The sequence below is a fragment of the Coregonus clupeaformis genome, chromosome 30, assembly GCF_020615455.1.
Source record: "Coregonus clupeaformis isolate EN_2021a chromosome 30, ASM2061545v1, whole genome shotgun sequence".
Lineage (NCBI taxonomy): Eukaryota > Metazoa > Chordata > Actinopteri > Salmoniformes > Salmonidae > Coregonus > Coregonus clupeaformis.
The window spans coordinates 12,098,563-12,119,872 of record NC_059221.1 but is presented as its reverse complement, the minus strand read 5'-3'; the positions used below and the strand labels follow the sequence as shown (position 1 = coordinate 12,119,872).

The 21,310-nt window shown below is 42.7% G+C and overlaps 1 protein-coding gene across 3 annotated transcripts in view; it reads right to left on the bottom strand.

Annotated features, from left to right (window-relative positions):
* LOC121545894 (signal transducer and activator of transcription 6-like) overlaps positions 1-5,943 on the bottom strand; it is a 59,191-nt gene extending 53,248 nt beyond the window's left edge. For all 3 annotated transcript variants that reach the window (XM_041856793.2, XM_045209428.1, XM_045209427.1), the window contains exon 1: positions 5,647-5,943. The gene's annotated coding sequence lies outside the window, so the exon portion shown is untranslated. The remainder of the gene's footprint in view (positions 1-5,646) is intronic.
* Between the last annotated feature and the right edge of the window lie 15,367 nt (positions 5,944-21,310).

Below are 21,310 nucleotides of genomic sequence, written 5' to 3'. Positions count from 1 at the left end.
ATTGCTGCGGGGACTTGCTTCCGTTCAGCCACAAGAGCATTAGGGAGTTCAGGCACTGATGTTGGGTGATTAGGCCTGGCTCGCAGTCGGCGTTCCAATTCATGCCAAAGGTGTTCGATGGGGTTGAGGCCAGGGCTCTGTGCAGGCCAGTCAAGTTCTTCCACACCGATCTCGACAAACCATTTCTGTATGGACCTCGCTTTGTGCACGGGGGCATTGTCAATCTGAAACAGGAAAGGGCCTTCCCCAAACTGTTGCCACAAAGTTGGAAGCACAGAAGCATCTAGAATGTCATTGTATGCTGTAGTGTTAATATTTCCCTTCAGTGGAACTAAGGGGCCTAGCCCGAACCATGAAAAACAGCCAAAGTAGTGGCTTCCTTACCAATTGACCATAGCCACTGCCCAAGCCTGAAGCGGGGTTGTTTCGGACGCATACAGTCCATATTCGAAGTTCCCAAACGGCAAAAACATTCAATGAGTACCAGGGATATGGTGCAACAACAAGGTTTATTCTTCTTATATCTAACAAAAAAATATTCTCCAATCAACTTAAAGCATAGATTGCTTGACATGAAAAATACATAATATGGCCTGTTTGTATGTATGTCTGTATGGTCAAAAGACTATACCGCTACCACGTCTAGCTAGGACTCCCCTCCCCCCGAAGGCCCAACTTCCTGCCTTTATCCTATCACTAACACACTTACCACAGTACAATGAATGGGCAAAAAAAAACAAGTTACACTAATAACAAAGGAATATATCTCAATCAGGTAAATATAAATCATAAAGGTACGCACCTAATATTTCATCATATACATTCATATTTCATATATTTACAGACACGTACATGGAGCTCTGTATGTTCTGTCTTTTATACAAATATGTCAAAATCGTCTCTAACAGCCCCAGACCATTATTCCTCCTCCACCAAACTTTACAGTTGGCAATATGCATTGGGGCAGCTAGCGTACTCCTGGCATCCCCCAAACCCAGATTCGTCTGTCGGACTGCCAGATGGTGAAGCGTGATTCATCACTCCAGAGAACGCATTTCCACTGCTCCAGAGTCCAATGGCAGCAAGCTTTACACCACTCCAGCCGACGCTTGGCATTGCGCATGGTGATCTCAGGCTTTAGTGCGGCTGCTCGGCCATGGAAAACCATTTCATGAAGCGCCCAACTAACAGTTATTGTACTGATGTTGCTACCAGAGGCAGTTTGGAACTCGGTAGTGAGTGCTGCAATCGAGTACGATGATTTTTACGCGCTACGCGCTTCAGCACTTGGCGGTCCAGTTCTGTGAGCTTGTGTGGCCTACCACTTCTCGGCTGAGCCGTTGTTGCTCCTAGAGGTTTCCGCTTCACAATAACAACACTTACAGTTGACCAGGGCAGCGCTAGCAGGGCAGAAATTTGACAAACTGACTTGTTGTCAAGGTGGCATCCTATGACGGTGCCATGTTGAAAGTCACTGAGCTCTTCAGTAAGGCCATTCTACTGCCAATGTCTTTCTATGGAGATTGCATGGCTGTGTGCTCGATTTTAGATACCTGTCAGCAATGGGTGTGCCTGAAATAGCAGAATCCAATCATTTGAAGGGGTGTCCACATACTTTTGTGTATATATAAGTGTATTTATTCGTTTTTTATTCCGCTGGTCTTGGGAAGAAATTACGAGTCCTCACCAAGTAAAAATGTATCCGACACTGAGACAAGACCGAGACATTCAATGTGTGGTCTCGAGACCAAACAACACTGGATGGTAGGGTAGGATAAATTGTTTTACATGCATTTGTTCATTCAATAGACTGGTAAAAAGAAAAGGGGGGGTTGAAAACCACAATCAACCATGATTGTAGGCCTGATACAGTACAATACAAATTGAGTCAATGTGAATGGTGCCGAAGGAGATGGCTGCCGTTTTACGGGCTCCTAACCAATTGTGCTATTGTGTGTGTTTTTTCGCGTTATTTGTAACTTATTTTGTACACAATGTTTCTGCTCTTATGACCGAAAAGAGCTTCTGGATATCAGGACAGCGATTACTCACCTCGTACTGGACGAAGATTTTTTCTTTAACGAGTCGGACGCGAAGGATTTTCTTCAGACACCTGACAAGGCCCAAATCCCCGTCATTCGCATGAGAAAGAGACAGAGATATCGGGGACGTAGATCGGGGTGCCTTGTAAGGATCCGACGGCGAAGGCGTAATCTGCCTCTGCCATCAGTCCTATTGGCCAACGTACAATCATTGGATAACAAAATAGACGAACTAAGATCATGGATATCCTACCAACGGGACATTAATAACTGTAATATCTTATGTTTCACTGAGTCGTGGCTGAACGACGACATGGATAACATACACCTGGTGGGATATACGGCCGGGGTCTTTAATGCAGGGAAACTTAGATCAGTTTTACCTCATTTCTACCAGAATGTTAAATGTGCAAACAGAGGGAAAAAAAACTCTAGACCACCTTTACTCCACACACAGAGATGCGTACAAAGCTCTCCCTCACCCTCCATTTGGCAAATCTGACCATAACTCTATCCTCCTGATTCCTGCTTACAAGCAAAAACTAAAGCAGGAAGCACCAGTGACTCGGTCAATAAAGAAGTGGTCAGATGACGCAGATGCTAAGCTACAGGACTGTTTTGCTAGCACAGACTGGAATATGTTCCGGGATTCTTCCGATGGCATTGAGGAGTACACCACATCAGTCAGTGGCTTCATCAATAAGTGCATCGATGATGTCGTCCCCACAGTGACCGTACGTACATACCCCAACCAGAAGCCATGGATTACAGGCATCATCCACACTGACCTAAAGGGTAGAGCTGCCGCTTTCAAGGAGTGGGACTCTAACCTGGACGCTTATAAGAAATGCCGCTATGCCCTCCGACGAACCATCAAACAGGCACAGCGTCAATACAGGACTAAGATTGAATCGTACTACACCGGCTCCGACGTTCGTCGGATGTGGCAGGGCTTGCAAACTATTACAGACTACAAAGGGAAGCACAGCTGTGAACTGCCCAGTGACACGAGCCTACCAGATGAGCTAAATTACTTCTATGCTCGCTTCGAGGCAAGCAACACTGAAGCATGCATGAGAGCATCAGCTGTTCCGGACGACCGTGTGATCACGCTCTCCGTAGCCGATGTGAGTAAGACCTTTAAACAGGTCAACATTCACAAGGCCGCAGGGCCAGACGGATTACCAGGACGTGTACTCCGAGCATGCGCTGACCTACTGGCAAGTGTCTTCACTGACATTTTCAACATGTCCCTGACTGAGTCTGTAATACCAACATGTTTCAAGCAGACCACCATAGTCCCTGTGCCCAAGAACACTAAGGTAACCTGCCTAAATGACTCCCGACCCGTAGCGCTCACATCTGTAGCCATGGCTCACATCAACACCATTATTACAGAAACCCTAGACCCACTCCAATTTGCATACCGCCCCACCAGATCCACAGATGATGCAATCTCTATTGCACTCCACACTGCCCTTTCCCACCTGGACAAAAGGAACACCTACGTGAGAATGCTATTCATTGACTACAGCTCAGCATTCAACACCATAGTGCCCTCAAAGCTCATCACTAAGCTAAGGACCCTGGGACTAAACACCTCCGTCTGCAACTGGATCCTAGACTGCCTGACGGGCCGCCCCCAGGTGGTAAGGGTAGGTAACAACACATCTGCCACGCTGATCCTCAACACGGGGGCTCCTCAGGGGTGCGTGCTCAGTCCCCTCCTGTACTCCCTGTTCACCCATGACTGCATGGCCAGGCACGACTCCAACACCATCATTAAGTTTGCCGACGACACAACAGTGGTAGGCCTGATCACCGACAATGATGAGACAGCCTATAAGGAGGAGGTCAGAGACCTGGCCTTGTGGTGCCAGGATAACAACCTCTTCCTCAACGTGATCAAGACAAAGGAGATGATTGTGGACTACAGGAAAACTAAGAGGACCAAGCACGCCCCCATTCTCATCGACAGGGCTGTAGTAGAGCAGGTTGAGAGCTTCAAGTTCCTTGGTGTCCACATCACCAACAAACTGTCATGGTCCAAACACACCAAGACAGTCGTGAAGAGGGCACGACAAAGCCTATTCCCCCTCAGGAGACTGAAAAGATTTGGCATGGGTCCTCAGATTCTCAAAAAGTTATACAGCTGCACCATCGAGAGCATCCTGACTGGTTGCATCACTGCCTGGTATGGCAACTGCTCGGCCTCCGACCGCAAGGCACTACAGAAGGTAGTGCGTACGGACCAGTACATCACTGGGTCCAAGCGTCCTGCCATCCAGGACCTCTATACCAGGCGGTGTCAGAGGAAGGCCCTAAAAATCGTCAAAGACTCCAGCCACCCTAGTCATAGACTGTTCTCTCTGCTACCACACGGCAAGTGGTACCGGAGCGCCAAGTCTAGTTCCAAAAGGCTTCTTAACAGCTTTTACCCCCAAGCCATACGACTCCTGAACAGCTAATCAAATGGTTATCCGGACTATTTGTATTGTAATTACTTAAAAATCATACAATGTGATTTTCTGGATTTTTGTTTTAGATTCCGTCTCTCACAGTTGAAGTGTACCTATGATAAAAAGTACAGACCTCTACATGCTTTGTAAGTAGGAAAACCTGCAAAATCGGCAGTGTATCAAATACTTGTTCTCCCCACTGTATTTTGCAACTGTACTGTGATGTTTTACAAAAGTTCTGAACCTCTCTATTCTCATTGTTCTACAGATCGTAAATTGAAAATAAACATTTTTGCTAAAAGTATTATTATATTATTGATCGATTGACTATTACTTTTCAGATCTCCCAGTAGTGCTATCTGTAGGGTTAGCTCCAGGTTTTTACTTAACATTTATTTTTCTTAAAACTGCATTGTTGGTTAAGGGCTTGTAAGTAAGCATTTCTCTGTATTCGGCGCATGTGACAAATACAATTTAATTTGATGTATCTCTGACAACAGCAGCAACAACAACAACAACCACTGGTGACACTTTACATTACACTGGCCTAGGCTAATGTTGAATTATTCCTCTAAGTACAGCGTAGTAGCCTATGGCACTTACTCATTCTTACACTGTACTTCTTACAGTTAAACTACTTAGGGATAACAACCATATAATAATGGGTTAATAAGCCACAGTGATCATAACCATGATGATTTTAATTAAGTTAGACTACTGAAAATCACTTTAATTAATTTGAGAACCTAGAACAGCAGAATATAGAGACAACTCAAGACATACAACATCAAGACATAAACAAGAGTGAGGAAGGCCTATCTCGACAACTAACCTTTACGCAACTCTGAGTTTATTACGGTGGCCTGAATAATCATGGGTCTGCTTATGCATGTTGATATAAATAATAATTATATGACAGGGTTGGTAGTTGTTGTATTCTAAAAATATTTTTATCTGATAAATTGTTGACCAACTTCGACAACTTCAACTGAAGAAAGCGCTTTCGATTGCGCAGTGAACACACCAACCACTGGCTGTCAACACGATTAAAACTTGAATGTTTGATCAAAATCGATCGTCTGTGGGGTTAGTGCGTAAATAATATCTCACCAATATGAGACATATTTAGGATATCAATAACTTACCGTTCACAAACTCAATAAAAGTCAGCTATAAACATTTCAAAAGAGTTTGGACATAATTCCGTTCCGTTTCTTCTCTCCGTCTTCTCTCACTCCTGTGAAGACAGCTGAATATGTATATCGTACAGTTTTAACGTCAATCCATGAACAACAGCCTAGCCTGTTGACTATTAGGCTATTTCTTACAAGTTTAGCTAAGGAAAATAAAAATGTCGCGGCCTAATAATGTTTTGGGCCAACAAGGTGAACGAAAGAACGAGGAGGAGAGGACTTCCCTGTTTGGCTAACGTAATACACGCATTTAATACTGTAGTCTACGGAAGTGATCGGTGATCACGTTAAAGCTCATACTTATAATGGGGACCGCAGGAAAGCCTGCTTATGGAACAACATTTTCCATCACACTAACATTTTAATGATATCAATAACTTTTGGTTTGTATTCACACTTTTTAAATATATATATTTTTTTTTTTACAAATTTGCCACAAATTACTGAGTTGTTTGTTTCGGTTTTCTCTAAATTGTGCAAGAAACCATCACCATCTTATAAAAAATATATGGAGTTCTTATATATTATTATAGGGATATATGGCCTATAATACTTCCATAATACCATTCCACTTCTACATATATTCAAATTTTAAGGGGCCTATAAAAATGGTACAGTCTGTGGCTTATCTGTAACATAGAGACCATTTGAAACTGTACTATATCATTTACATACTGGCCTATCTGCTATTGAGGAAGCAATAAATACATTCGATAGGCATATGCATATCATAGCTCTAGTTTAGATCCCTATGATATGGATATCTTCCATAGGACGGAGTTGAGTAAACGACTTTAGGCTGCTGTCGCTCTGAAAACGAAACTACCCAAGCATACAGTGCTAGCCAATAGGCATGATATTATAGTAACAGACGTAGTAAAGGTCCATTGAGTGATAACCGTAGGCGGAAGAAAGTATTGCCTCATGTTACAAACAGCAATTTACAGTAACTTCCAGTAAAGAGGTGTTCTCAGGACTCCGGCACGTACACACGCAGTACTGTTGGCGTTTATGTGGTGAATAAACAGACATAATTGGCGCGTCACGTTTGGGGGACATAGTCATAGCATATTGGTTTAAAAACTACTGACATTTACTTTGGTTATTGTGTAATGATGGCCAGACACTTTTATCCTTACGCGTCATTACACCAATTTGGCACACTTGAGCGTTGGGCCAGTAGCCGAAAGGTCGCTAGTTCGAATCCCACGAGCAGACAAGGTAAAAACATATATATGTCTATGGGCCCTTGAGCAAGGCATGTAACCCTAATTGGTCCAGCGTCGCCGTTGATAACGGCAGACCCTGGCAAAGACCCTACTCTCCAAGGGAGTCTCATGGAGAGTTGGGATATGCAAAAATGTCAAATTCACACATGTGGATTAATACACACTTGTACATGTGTGAAATAGAACAAATATAAGCAGCCGTCTATAGAGGCTTTGCAGCTTAGACAGTTCCATATCGGTCATCAAGTTCATGGCTACAATCAATTAGGACAGGGCCATTAGCCAATTAGGCTACTTTAGCTACTGTGTGGCGCAGTGGTCTAGCGGTGCCACTAGAGATCCTGGTTCGAATCCAGGCTATGTCGTAGCCGGCCGCGACCGGGAGACCCATGGGGCGGCGCACAAGTCGTCCAGGGTAGGGAATGGCCGGCACTGTATGCTTGGGTAGTTGGTAGAGCATGGCGTTTGCAACGCCAGGGTTGTGGGTTCAATTCCCACGGGGGGCCAGTATGAAAAAATTATGTATGCACTCACTAACTGTAAGTCGCTCTGGATAAGAGCGTCTGCTAAATGACTTAAATGTAATGTCATGTAATCATGTTGGACGTCTGCTCCCCTCTAATTGCGTGCGCCTCAACCTCCAGCTCTGACAGGCCACCACACCCACATTAACACTGGTGGACACTAGAGCAAATTCGATTGAACATTACATTTACATTTTAGTCATTTAGCAGACGCTCTTATCCAGAGCGACTTAAAGTTAGTGAGTGCATACATTATTTATTTTTAATACTGGCCTCCCGTGGGAATCAAACCCACAACCCTGGCGTTGCAAACGCCATGCTCTACCAACTGAGCTACATCCCTGCCGGCCATTCCTTCCCCTACGACGCTGGGCCAATTCTGCGCCGCCCCATGGGTCTCCCGGTCGCCGCCGGCTACGACAGAGCCTGGATTCGAACCAGGATCTCTAGTGGCACAGCTAGCACTGCGGTGCAGTGCCTTAGACCACTGCGCCACTCGGGAGATGTGATAGTAAGACCTAATTGACTGTTTTTAAATATCGTTAAACGGCCTAACCATGAGCTTGCTATCTAAACATTTAGGGTATGCTAATGTGACCACAGATGAAAGGGGAAGTTATCAGTCTCTTTGCTGTAACTTTCCATTGCAATTGGTTGCGGTTGCAATGTGCAAATTTGTTTGAATTTAGATGTGAGACCATAGAGATGCCACAAGAGGGAGTTGTTAGACCGCCTAAATTAGATTCCTCTTCATTCACTGCCCTCAGCAGAGGCAGCGAGGAGGCCAGAGCAAGCCATGTGGTGAAGGAATGTTCTCTGATGGATAAAAACAATTGCTATGTATGCAATGACTTCACTATGGTCGGTCAGTGAATGTGTTGGACATTGGACATAAGCCTGGTTGTAGATCGATTAGGTCCTATCAGTGTTTGCTTCTTCTGGCTTGAGTTAGTATTTGGACAGGGAATGCTGATTTTAGATCAGTGATTGGGTTGGTTATATGTGACCCCTAAAAAAAAATGAATTGCGTGTTTTACTGAGGATGTTTATGTGATTCTCTTTGTGTTATTTTCTGTGTTTTTGTATGTAAAGGCTGCTTATGTGTGTGTACAGATTGGTTGTGTGTCTGTGAGTGAGTGAGTGTGTGTGTGTGTGTGTGTGTGTGTGTTCATCATGGTGCACTAGTAAAGTTTGCAGGGATGAAGCTTCATGTGTCTGTACCACATGGGGATGTGTGAAACTTACTCCTCAGCCGGAAGTGTCCCGCTTGCATCGCCTCATTATCTAGCTTTTGAGGCACGAAGACGCTTGAATGAGGATGGTCCCGAGTTCGCGCCAGGTATGGGCCGAATCGAGAGGAAGTGGTGCTCGCTAAGCAAGCAGCATGACGGCATTTACATGTCCTTGGATACATTTTAATAAACACACAGCATGTATTATTCAGGCCATTTGGACAGGGGCCATTCCCTGGTCAGTGCTTGACTTTGGCATCAGCTCACTGGAGCTGAGTACCGGCACCTCAAATGTTGTACTGCTTGAGCTCCTGTTCCTCTTATAGAATATTAGCTCAAAAGTATTGTGGAGCTCCTGCACCTAAATATAAACATTACAGGCAGCCAAAATGAGTACTGGAACCAATTTCAGCACTGTCCCTGGCAAGTGTCAAGGTTTAATGTGAAATGCCTTTCTTGCAAGCTCCAAACCCAACAATGCTGTAATCAATATCAATTTAGCACTAAAAATAACATAAGGTAAAACAAAAACACACAGTAAATAAAAATAAGAACTAAGAACATGAGAAAGTAAGAAGCTATATACAGGGTCAGTACCGTTACCATATTTACAATGTGCAGGGATACTAAGTTGATAGAGGTAGATATGTATAGGGGTAAGGTGACTAGGCATCGGGACATATAATGATAAACAGTGTAGCAGCAGGGTAAATGAAGAGTGTGTGTGTGTGTGTACAGTCAGTATAAATGTGTGTGCATGTTACAGTATGTTTGTGTTGGAGTGTCAGTGTGCGTGAGTGTGTATAGAGACAGTGCAAAAATAACATACAAGGGTCAACTCAGTCTGTGTAGCCATTCTGTTAGCTATTTAGCAGTCTTATGGCTTGGGGATAGAAGCTGTTCAGGAGCCTGTTGGTGTCAGACTTCATGCACCGGTACCGCTTGCTGTGCGGAAGCAAAGAGAACAGTCTATGGCTTGGGTGGCTGGAGTCTAACGATTTTCCGGGCCTGGATGGAAGGGAGCTCGGCCCCAGTGATGTAATGGGCTGTCCACACCACACACTGTAGCACCATGCAATCGAGGGTGGTACTGTTGCCATACCAAGCAGTGATGCAGCCAGTCAAGATGCTCTCAATAGTGCAGCTGTATAACTTTTAGAGGATTTGAGGGCCCATGCCAAACCTTTTCAACTTCCTGAGAGGGAAGAGGCACTGTCGCACAGTCGTGCACGTGTGAGTCGACCATTTTAGTAGACACCGAGGAACTTCAAGCTCTCAACCCACTTCACTGCAGCCTCGTCGATGTAGTCCACCCCCCCCGTTTCCTGTAGTCCACAATCAGCTCCTTGGGCTTACTGACACACACACACACACACACACACACCATTCCCTGGCAGACCTCTCTCTCTCTCAACTCTCTCTTTCTTTCTTTCTTTCTCTCTCAGAACAGAGGTACCGCAGTTAGGGTTTCCTAGGTGTGTGTTTTGTAGTATTTTGCCCGGTCCTCTTCGCTGCTATTTTCATTTTCTGCATGGCTGGAGGACTCCACCATTGAAACGCTGTTTGAGATGGTCCACATACCAGACAGACACAGTTCAGCTGGAGGTTGTCATGAGTGAAACACTAGCAACACACACACACAATATTGTACTTCGTTGTTTTCTTATGTCTTGACCAAGGTTTTTTTTTTCCAGGTCTTGAACAGCGCCACAGAAGGGTAGAGAATAGAGCCAGAGTATTGATTGATAAAGGTAAGACTATCTTGCTTGAAAGTCAGAAGGAATTATTTCTTTATTTCTTTTCTCTCTCTCTCCACACCCAGCCCCTCAGCTTCCCTGTTGTTTCTACATTGCCCAATACTAAATCAGTCATCATAGTGGACGTAACACATAACAGAATTTGTCCCTCACAGCAAATAATCCTTTGAAATGGGAACTAAAATGACAGTTTGAAATATTGAGACAAAACAATAACGGTCGTGCCTATAAACATCACCACCAGGGGTCAACAGTTCAGCACGTCATCTTTCAAATGTATTTAGCCTGTTAATGATAGGCTATCAGATTCCTATCTCTCTTTCCTGCTCACTCTCTCCCTTCCTCCGCTCCCTTGCTCTCTCGCTCCCTGCCATAGCCTGGAGGAGTGTTGTAACCAGCATCTGGAGTCAGGCTGTGTGAATGGGATCCCTTCTTACGGGGGCCTGCGCTCCAGCGAGCGCACTCAGGGCATGGGGCACTGCACTGCAGGCCTACCGAGGTAGGGGTAGGCAGGGAAAACGAGGGGCAGGGTTAGGGCCAGGCAGGGAAATGGAGAGGCAGGAGGGATGGAGTAGGAGAGGGGGTTGGGGGTATTGGGAGACCACTGAGTTTATCACCAAACACGGCCACTAGCTTTGAGCCTCTTTTCAGTCTCACCTTTCCTGTTGTATACTATCTAATTTCATGTTTTGTCCTCTCCCCAATTTATTTATTCTTCCCGTCCTCTCTCTCTGTTTTAGGGGAAACAGTGGGGACAGGTCAGGTAGTATAAATGAAATGGAGAGGGCCAAGTGGCTGGGGTTAGGGAGAAAGATTTATTGGGGTTTGGGATGGGAGGAAGAGGCTTGGTGGTCCAGTGCTGGGACTGGGCCTGGTGGGGAGGCTAGCTACATAAGAAATGGTTGCCGGTCTTGTCTTGTAATGAGATCATAAAAGCTAAACAAAGCTGGGGATCATGGATAATACCCTCCAAGGCCCTCCTCTCCACAGGGGACCCGGTGAGGGGGCTGACTGCTCTCTCTATGGTGGTGGTCAAGTTGGGGATGAGGTGGTAGTTATAGAGAGCAGATGAGGTGTTGGTTCTATTCAGAGTTCTATTTTCAGGGGTTTGAAGGGCAGTCCCACTCCTTTCGTAGTTCTTTGAGCTTTTTATTGAAGAAATAGTAAAGTGTTGGAAAGACGGGGGAGGGTGAGTCAAAGGGCAGTGAGTGGGCCGGATTCGAACCCATGTCGACTCAGCGGCTGTAACTGCTGGACCACGCAGGCCACGGTTTGAAGGAAGCTTGAGACAACTGGAGGCATGAGAGCCTGAATAGTGAACACTCCCTGATGGCCCTACAGCATCTCAAAGTTGTAGCCCTTGCCCTGAGAGAGGAGAAAGAGAGGGAGGGAGGGAGGTAGGTAGGGGGAGCAAGGGATGAGGGGAAGGGATGAGAGAGGGACCCACAAATTGGCTGAAAATGGCTAAATTTGGGGGTTGGCAATGGCAAATAATTGGCCAAAATGTACTCCTGCATTGATAGACACAAATAAGCCCACAGTGACGAAGGTGCATAAAGATGGCAGAATTCAGATATGACGTCATTGTTTTAACACTGTTCACTTAGTTTGTAAACTATGGCGTGCGACATGGTTAAATGTGCCAATAAATCAGAAAAATGTACTCAGTTTTTCAAATTGCCTGCGTCTTCAAGCTAAACTTGTGATCATGTATACTCTGCTAATGACCATGTAAAAAAAGAGAGTAATGGAGACCAATGTACAATACGGCAAACTTAGCAAAACAAGGAACTTGTGGTACATTTTATTTAATTTGTATTTAATTTTATTAGGATGCCCGACTTCAATGGCGACAGCTAGTCTTACTGGGGTCCGACACATAACGAAAAATACATTACAGACAAAATACTTTACAATTTACATACATTTAAAAACATTAACATGTAGTGTGCGTGTGTGTGCATTTATCAGTTACACATAAATGCCCCCCCCCCAAAAAAAATAAAAAACATTGTAAAGTGGTTATCCCACTGGCTATAAGGTGAATGCACCTATTTGTAAGTCGCTCTGGATAAGAGCGTCTGCTAAATGACGTAAATGTAAAATGTAAATATGAGATGGAAGGGAGTTCCATGCAATCATGGCTGTGTATAATACTGTATGTTTCCTTGAATTTGTTCTGGACCTGGAGACTGTGAAAAGACCCCTGGTGGCATGTCTGGTGGGGTAAGTGTGTGTGTCGGTGCTGTGTGTAAGTTGACTATGCAAACAATTTGGAATTTCCAACACAATGTTTCTTATAAAAACAAGACGTGATGCAGTTAGTCTTCCCTAAACTCTTAGTCAAGAGAGACTGGCATTAATAGTGTTGATATTAGCCCTCTGATTACAATGAAGAGCAAAACGTGCCGCTCTGTTCTAGGCCAGCTGCAGCTTAACTAGGTCCTTCTTTGCAGCACTTGACCATATGACTGGACAATAATCAAGATAAAATAAAACTAGAGCCTGCAGGACTTGCTTTGTGGAATGTAGTGTCAAAAAGTAGAGCATCTCTTTATCATGGACAGACCTCTCCCCATCTTTATAACCATTGAATCTATATGTTTTGACCATGTTTTGACCATGACAGTTTAGAATCTTATGTAACACCAAGTAATTTAGTCTCCTCAACTTGTTCAACAGCCACACCATTCATTACCAGATTCAGCTGAAGTCTAGAACTTAAGGAATGATTTGTACGAAATACAATGCTCTTAGTTTTAGAGATGTTCAGGACCAGTTTCTTATTGGCCACCCATTCCAAAACTGACCAACTCTTTGTTAAGGGTTTCAGTGACTTCATTAGCTGTGGTTGCTGATGAGTATAGGGTTGAATCATCAGCATACATGGACACACAGGCTTTGTTTAATTCCAGTGGCAGATCATTGGTAAAAATAGAGAAGAGTAGAGGGCCTAGAGAGCTGCCCTGCGGTACACCACACTTTACATGTTTGACATCAGAGAAGCTTTCATTAAAGAACACTCTGAGTTCTATTAGCTATAGATCTCTAAATCCACGATATGGCAGAGGTTGAAAAGCCATAGCACATACATTTTCTCAACAACGGGTTATGCTCAATAATGTTGAAGGCTGCACTGAAATCTAACAGTACAGCTTCCACAATCTTCTTCTTCTTAATTTATTTCAACCAATCATCAGTCATTTGTGTCAGTGTAGTACATGTTGGGGGCCCTTCTCTATAAGCATGCTGAAAGTGTTTATTTGTTTATAGAGAAATAGCATTGTATTTGATCAAACACAATTTCTTCCAACAGTTTGCTAAGAGTTGCCAGCAATCTGATAGGTCGGCTGTTAGAACCAGTAAAGGCTGCTTTACCACTCTTGGGTAGCGGAATGACTTTGGTTTCCCTTTTTTAATGCATGAATACGATGGCTCACTGTTCGTTGTTGGCATTTCCTGCCTAAATTTGCTCACTTTGCCAATGAAGTAATCATTAAAATAATTGGCAACATCCAATTTGTAAGTCGCTCTGGATAAGAGCGTCTGCTAAATGACTTAAATGTAAATGTAAATGGTTTTCTGATGAATAAGCCATCTGATTCGATGAACGATGGAGTTGAATTAGTCTTTCTGCCCATAATTTCATTTAAAGTACTCACGTTTTTTCCCCATAATTCTTTATATCATTGATCTTGGCTTCATAATACAGTTTCTTCTTCTTTTGGTTGAGTTTAGGTCACATACTTTCTCAATAACCACTATATTGTGATCACTGCATCCAATGGGTACGGATACAGCTTTAGAACAAAGTTCTACAGTATTAGTAAAAATTTTATCAATACATGTGGATGATCTAGTTCCTGTAGTTTATGTAAACACCCTGGTAGGTTGATTAATAACCTGAACCAGATTACAGGCACTGGTTACAGTTAGAATCGTCCTCTTGAGCGGACAGCTTGACAAAAACCAGTCAATATTCAGGTCCCCAAGAAAGTAGACCTCTCTGTTTACATCACATACACTATCAAGCATTTCACACACATTATTTAGATACTGGCTGTTAGCACTTAGTGGCCTATAGCAACACCACAAAATAATAGGCTTTAGATGAGGCAGGTGAACCTGCAACCACACTTCAATAACACTTGACATGAAATCCTCTCTAAGCATTACAGGGATATGGCTCTGAATATATACACCTCCCCCATAAGCATTTCTGTCTCTTCTATAGATGTTATATACTTGTATTGATACTGCTGTATCATCAAATAAATTATCTAAGTGAGTCTCAGAAATGGCTAATATATGAATGTTATCTGATGTTGGCAAGTTATTGATTTCATTAACCTTATTTCTAAGGCTACATATATTAATATGGGCTATTTTCATCCCTTCCCTGGGTAGCTTATCATAGATAGACATACTATGGAAAAGAGTAAAAAAAAGCAAGAGAAAAAAAAACTATCAGCAGTCCATTAATCAGTTGTTGTGTGTGTGTGTGTGTGCTGTGGGGTTGAAGCTATGAACCCATAGACTTGGCTCTCTCATCCCTTCCAGGCTTTTGGGGGGAGCGTGGACAATGAGCCTGTCATAGCGGATGTAAGCAATGTCCCCACGCGCTCTGGCAGCTTTCATGCCTGGGATAAGTTCTTTCCTCTTCTGGCGCACAGCTTCAGGATAGTCCTCGTTGAATACGATGTACATTCCTCTCAAGTTCTTGGCTCTTTCCAGAACAGCTACCTTGTCCTTGAACCTCAGGAACTTGACCACTATCTGCCTGGGCCTGTCAAATGGGCCGGTGGTGGGTTTTCCAGTCCTGTGGACACGCTCCACCTCAATCTTCCTGTGGTCCATCTTCGGTTTCTCCGTGATCATTTCCCTCACTTTGTACTCAGACTCCATCCAGGTCTCGTGTGGAGATTCAGCAACTCCGTCCACAACAATGTTGTTCCACCTTGATTGTCCCTCGATAAGTGCATGGGGGCTGCCGTCTTAGCACGTATCAATTATTATCTCCAGCTCTTTGTTGGACAATTATATCTAAATTAATTCATTAACTGAATCCCAAGGTGGAATGTACAAGAAATGTAGCTAGGCCAACTGAACATGTAGCCAATAAACTCAAGTGAATAAATGGACGCACTCACTTTGGCTCTACCGGTGCCCAGAGCGGACGGATGTTGCATTGATGTTACAAGTCATTATACCACCCCGCTCTTAATGATCAGACCGCTTTGTCCCCTGATGGGTCAAAACGAATACCCCACATGTGGTTGCGTGCAGTACAATGGAAGCGTAGGCTACTCCAGTGGTTATAGGCCTGCATCTGTTTGCATAAATTTCATTTTTTATGTAGTTTTTCTCTTGTTATTGACCCTGAGAGGGATAACATATTCCTTTCCTTTGGCTTAAAAAAACAAAAAAGAGGTAGGCCTATCATGCTGGCCAGGATAAATTATCAATGTATACTTTAGAAGTGTCTAATCTCAGAAGGCAGAACCAGTCCTAGACAGGACTCCTTAATAATAATCACTATATTTACATACTTCACAAACACTAATTATGCTAGTTGACTGCACATAGCATGGACACATAGTACTGACACTCACTCCGCAGTGGTTGGGATTGGGTATGGAAGTTGAACATGCAGCGACCAAGACCCCTCTACTGTCGGAGATTACACATAATGAAATTTTTTACGTCTTTTAAAATAATGTTTAAAACATTTTTGAAATAAAAACATAGTGTCTCATTTAGTCCTAGTTGAGCAATGGAATCATGTGTGTATATGTAATTATCATTAAAAAAATGTTTGTCCTTCATAACGCACCTTACTTAAAGGAAAACTTCGGGATTTTGGGAAAGAGGCCCTTTATCTACTTCCCTAGAGTCAGATGCGTGCGGTTTGAAGGAAGTTGCTAACTAAGACTAGCGCAATTGCTAACTAGCGTTACCCATAGACTTCAGTCATTGTGCTATCTTCTAGCATGCTAGCAGATACCCATATACTTCCAGTCATTGTGCTAACAATAGTTAGCATTGGCTCGTGAAAGTACCTCTAACTTCCTTCATACTGGACACATAAATATAAAAATGGTATCCACGAGTTCATCTGATTCTGAGGAAGTAGATAAAGGTCCTCATTGCCAAAATACAAAAGTATCACCTTAAAATAGGACATTTGTGGTTGACTAGAGCGCATTTTAAAGTGGAAAAACATTTTAACTACTTTGCAGATATGAAAAAAATGGACAATCATAATATACAGTTGAAGTCGGAAGTTTACATACAGATTTAGCCAAATACATTTAAACTCAGTTTTTCACAATTCCTGACATTTAATCCTAGTAAAAATTCCCTGTCTTAGGTCAGTTAGGATCACCACTTTATTTTATGAATGTGAAATGTCAGAATAATAGAAGAGAGAATGATTTATTTCAGCTTTTATTTCATTCATCACATTCCCAGTGGGTCAGAAGTTTACATACACTCAATTAGTATTTGGTAGCATTGCCTTTCAATTGTTTAACTTGGGTCAAACATTTCGGGTAGCCTTCCACAAGCTTCCCACAATAAGTTGGGTGAATTTTGGCCCATTCCTCCTGACAGAGCTGGTGTAACTGAGTCAGGTTTGTAGGCCTCCTTGCTCGCACACGCTTTTTCAGTTCTCCCCACACATTTTCTATAGGATTGAGGTCAGGGCTTTGTGATGGCCACTCCAATACCTTGACTTTGTTGTCCTTAAGCAATTTTGCCACACCTTTGGAAGTATGCTTGGGGTCATTGTCCATTTGGAAGACCCATTTGCGACTAAGCTTTAACTTCCTGACTGATGTGTTGAGATGTTGCTTCAATATATCCACATACTTTTCCTTCCTCATGATGCCATCTATTTTGTGAAGTGCACCAGTCCCTCCTGCAGCAAAGCATCAACACAGCATGATGCTGCCACCACAGTGCTTCATGGTTGGGATGGTTTTCTTTGGCCTGCAAGCTACCCCCTTTTTTAACGATGGTCATTATGGCCAAACAGTTCAATTTTTGTTTCATCAGACCAGAGGACATTTCTCCAAAAAGTACGATCTTTGTCCCCATGTGCAGTTGCAAACCGTAGTCTGGCTTTTTTATGGTGGTTTTGGAGCAGTGGCTTCTTTCTTGCTGAGCGGCCTTTCACGTTATGTCGATATAGGACTCGTTTTACTGTGGATATAGATACTTTTATACCTGTTTCCTCCAGCATCTTCACAAGGTCCTTTGCTGTTGTTCTGGGATTGATTTGCACTTTTCGCACCAAAGTACGTTAGTCTCTAGGAGACAGAACGCGTCTCCTTCCTGAGCGGTATGACGTCTGCGTGGTCCCATGGTGTTTACACTTGCGTACTATTGTTTGTACAGATGAACGTGGTACCTTCAGGCGTTTGGAAATTGCTACCAAGGATGAACCAGACTTGTGGAGGTCTACCATTTTTTTCTGAGGTCTTGGCTGATTTCATTTGATTTTCCCATGATGTCAAGCAGAGGCACTGAGTTTGAAGGTAGGCCTTGAAATACATCCACAGGTACAACTCCAATTGACTCAAATGATGTCAATTAGCCTATCAGAAGCTTCTAAAGCCATGACATAATTTTCTGGAATTGTGACCCACTGGAATTGTGATACAGTGAATTATAAGTGAAATAATCTGTCTGTAAACAATTGTGTCATTCACAAAGTAGATGCCCTAACCGACTTGCCAAAACTATAGTTTGTTAACAAGAAATTTGTGGTGGTTGAAAAACGAGTTTTAGTGACTCCAACCTAAGTGTATGTAAACTTCCGACTTCAACTGTAAGTCAAAATATATCAAATTCCCAGTTTATGCTACAAAACCAATTTAATAAGAGGTTTTAAAAATAGGTTATATTTCACTAAAAATTCCATGACGTAGAGTAAGGCGTTGTTGGCAGAATAGATGGATGCAGTTCATTGCATGATTAATATAATTCCACCAGTACATTTATTGGTAGTCCAACAAATATTGCTATCAGGTTGTAAATCACAGCTGGCCTTGTACATTGATTGCTTCCTCCAGCCATTCGGGATGAACTGTTTCAGTTTCAATGACTCAATATTTTGGACAAAAACTGATGAATTTAAATATGGCTGGGAATGTCAATACAATCAAACTAGCCAGGAGCCACAGGTCAATCATAATGTGGCTAATTGGCTAGCTTATCCATTTATGTAGCTATTTATTTAGCAAGCTAAAAACATGGAGCGTAAATGTCAGCTAGCTCGCTGCTGGGAGGATGTTGTCATTGGACGAGTTGGTGAGTGGCCAACTTTTTCCACTCATATCATTTTTCTGTGGCTACAGCTAGAGATGCTGGTGTCATTTGGTTAGCTACACTGAACAAAAATAGAAATGCAACATATACATTTCAAAAATGTTAATATAAGGAACTCAGTCAATTGAAATAAATTATTTAGGCCCTAATCTATGGATTTCACATTACTTTAAAAAAAGGTATGGGCGTGGATCAAAAAACCAGTCAGTATCTGGTGTGACCACCATTTGCCTCATGCAGTGCGACACATCTCCTTCGCATAGAGTTGATCAGGCTGTTGATTGTGGCCTGTGGAATGGCTGTGCTAAGTTGCTAGATCTCGGCAGGAACTGGAACACGCTGTCGTACACGTCGATCCAGAGCATCCCAATCATGCTCAATGGGTGACATGTCTGGTGTGTATGCAAGCCATTTGTGTTTGTATTTATTATGGATCTCTATTAGCTGCTGCCAAGGCTTCTTCCTGGGGTCTGGCAAAATTAAGGCAGTTATACAATTTAAAAAAACATTACAATACATTCATTACAGAATTCACAACGCACTAAGTTCCATGTAGTCATAGCTCTATGTAGTACTGTGCGCCTCCCATAGTCTGTTCTGGACTTGGAGACTGTGAAGAGACCTCTGGTGGCATGTTTTGTGGGGTATGCATGGGTGTCTGAGCTGTGTGCTAGTCGTTTAAACAGACAGCTCGGTGCTTTCAACATGTCAATACTGCTCACAAATACAATTAGTGATGAAGTCAATCTCTCCTCTACTTTGAGCCAGGAGAGACTGACATGTTTGCTCTCTGTGTACATCCAAGGGCCAGCCATGCTGCCCTGTTCTGAGCCAATTGCAATTTTCTTAAGACCCTCTTTGTGGCACCTGACCACACGACTGAAAAGTAGTCCAGTTGTGACAAAACTAGAGCCTGTAAGAACTGCCTTGTTGATAGTGCTGTTAAAAAGGTAGAGCAGCGCTTTATTATGGACAGACTTCTCCCCATCTTAGCTACTGTTGTATCAATATATTTTGACAATGAAAGTTTACAATCCAGGGTTACTCCAAGCAGTTTAGTCACCTCAACTTGCTCAATGTCCACATTATTTATTACAATATTTAGTTGAGGTTTAGGGTTTAGTGAATAATTTGTCCCAAATACAATGCTTTTAGTTTTTGAAATATTTAGGACTAATTTATTCCTTGCCAACCATTCTGAAACTATCTTCAGCTCTTTGTTAAGTGTTGCAGTCATTTCAGTTGCTGTAGTAGCTGACGTGTATGATGTTGAGTCATCCGCATACATACACACTGGCTTTACTCAAAGCCAGTGGCATGTTGTTAGTAAAGATGGGGAAAAAAAGTAAGGGGCCTAGACAGCTGCCCTGGGGAATTCCTGATTCTACCTGGATTATGTTGGAGAGGCTTCCATTAAAGAACACCCTCTGTGTTCTGTTAGACAGGTAACTCTTTATCCACAATATAGTAGGGGGTCTAAAGCCACAACACATACGTTTTTCCAGCAGCAGACTATGATCGATAATGTCAAAAGCCGCACTGAAGTCTAACAAAACAGCCCCCACAATCTTTTTATTATCAGTTTCTCTCAGCCAATGAGTCATTTGTGTAAGTGCTTTGCTTGTTGAATGTCCTTCCCTATAAGCGTGCTGAAAGTCTGTTGTCAATTAGTTTACTGTAAAAAAGCATTGTATCTGGTCAAACACAATTGTTTCCAAAACTTTACTAAGGGTTGGTAACAGGTTGATTGGTCGGCCATTTGAGCCAGTAAAGGGGGCTTTACTATTCTTAGGTAGCGGAATGACTTTTGCTTCCCTCCAGGCCTGAGGCCACACTTTCTAGTAGGCTTAAATTGAAGATATGGCAAATACGAGTGGCAATAACGTCCGCTATTATCCACAGTAATTTTACATCCAAGTTGTCAGACCCCGGTGGCTTGTCATTGTTGATAGACAACAATAATGTTTTACCTCACTTTACGGAATTCAAAATTACAATTCTTGTCTTTCATAATTTGGTCAGATATACTTGTATGTGTAGTGTCAGTGTTTGTTGCTGGCATGTCATGCCTAAGTTTGCTAATCTTGCCAATGAAAAAATCATTAAAGTAGTTGGCAATATCAGTCAGTTTTGTAATGAATGAGCCATCCGATTCAATGAATGATGGAGCTGAGTTTGCCTTTTTCCCCAAAATGTCATTGAATGTGCTCCAAAGCTTTTTACTATCATTCTTTATGTCATTTATCTTTGTTTCATAGTGTAGTTTATTCTTATTATTATTCAGTTTAGTCACATGATTTCTCAATTTGCAGTACGTTTGCCAATCAGTTGTGCAGCCAGACTTATTTGCCATTCCTTTTGCCTCATCCCTCTCAACCATACCATTTTTCAATTCCTCATCAATCCACGGGGATTTAACAGTTTTTACAGTCATTTTCTTAATGGGTGCATGCTTATTAGTAACTGGGATAAGCAATTTATAAATGTGTCAAGTGCAACGTCTGTTTGCACTCCACGGATCAACAAATATTCTTTACATCAAC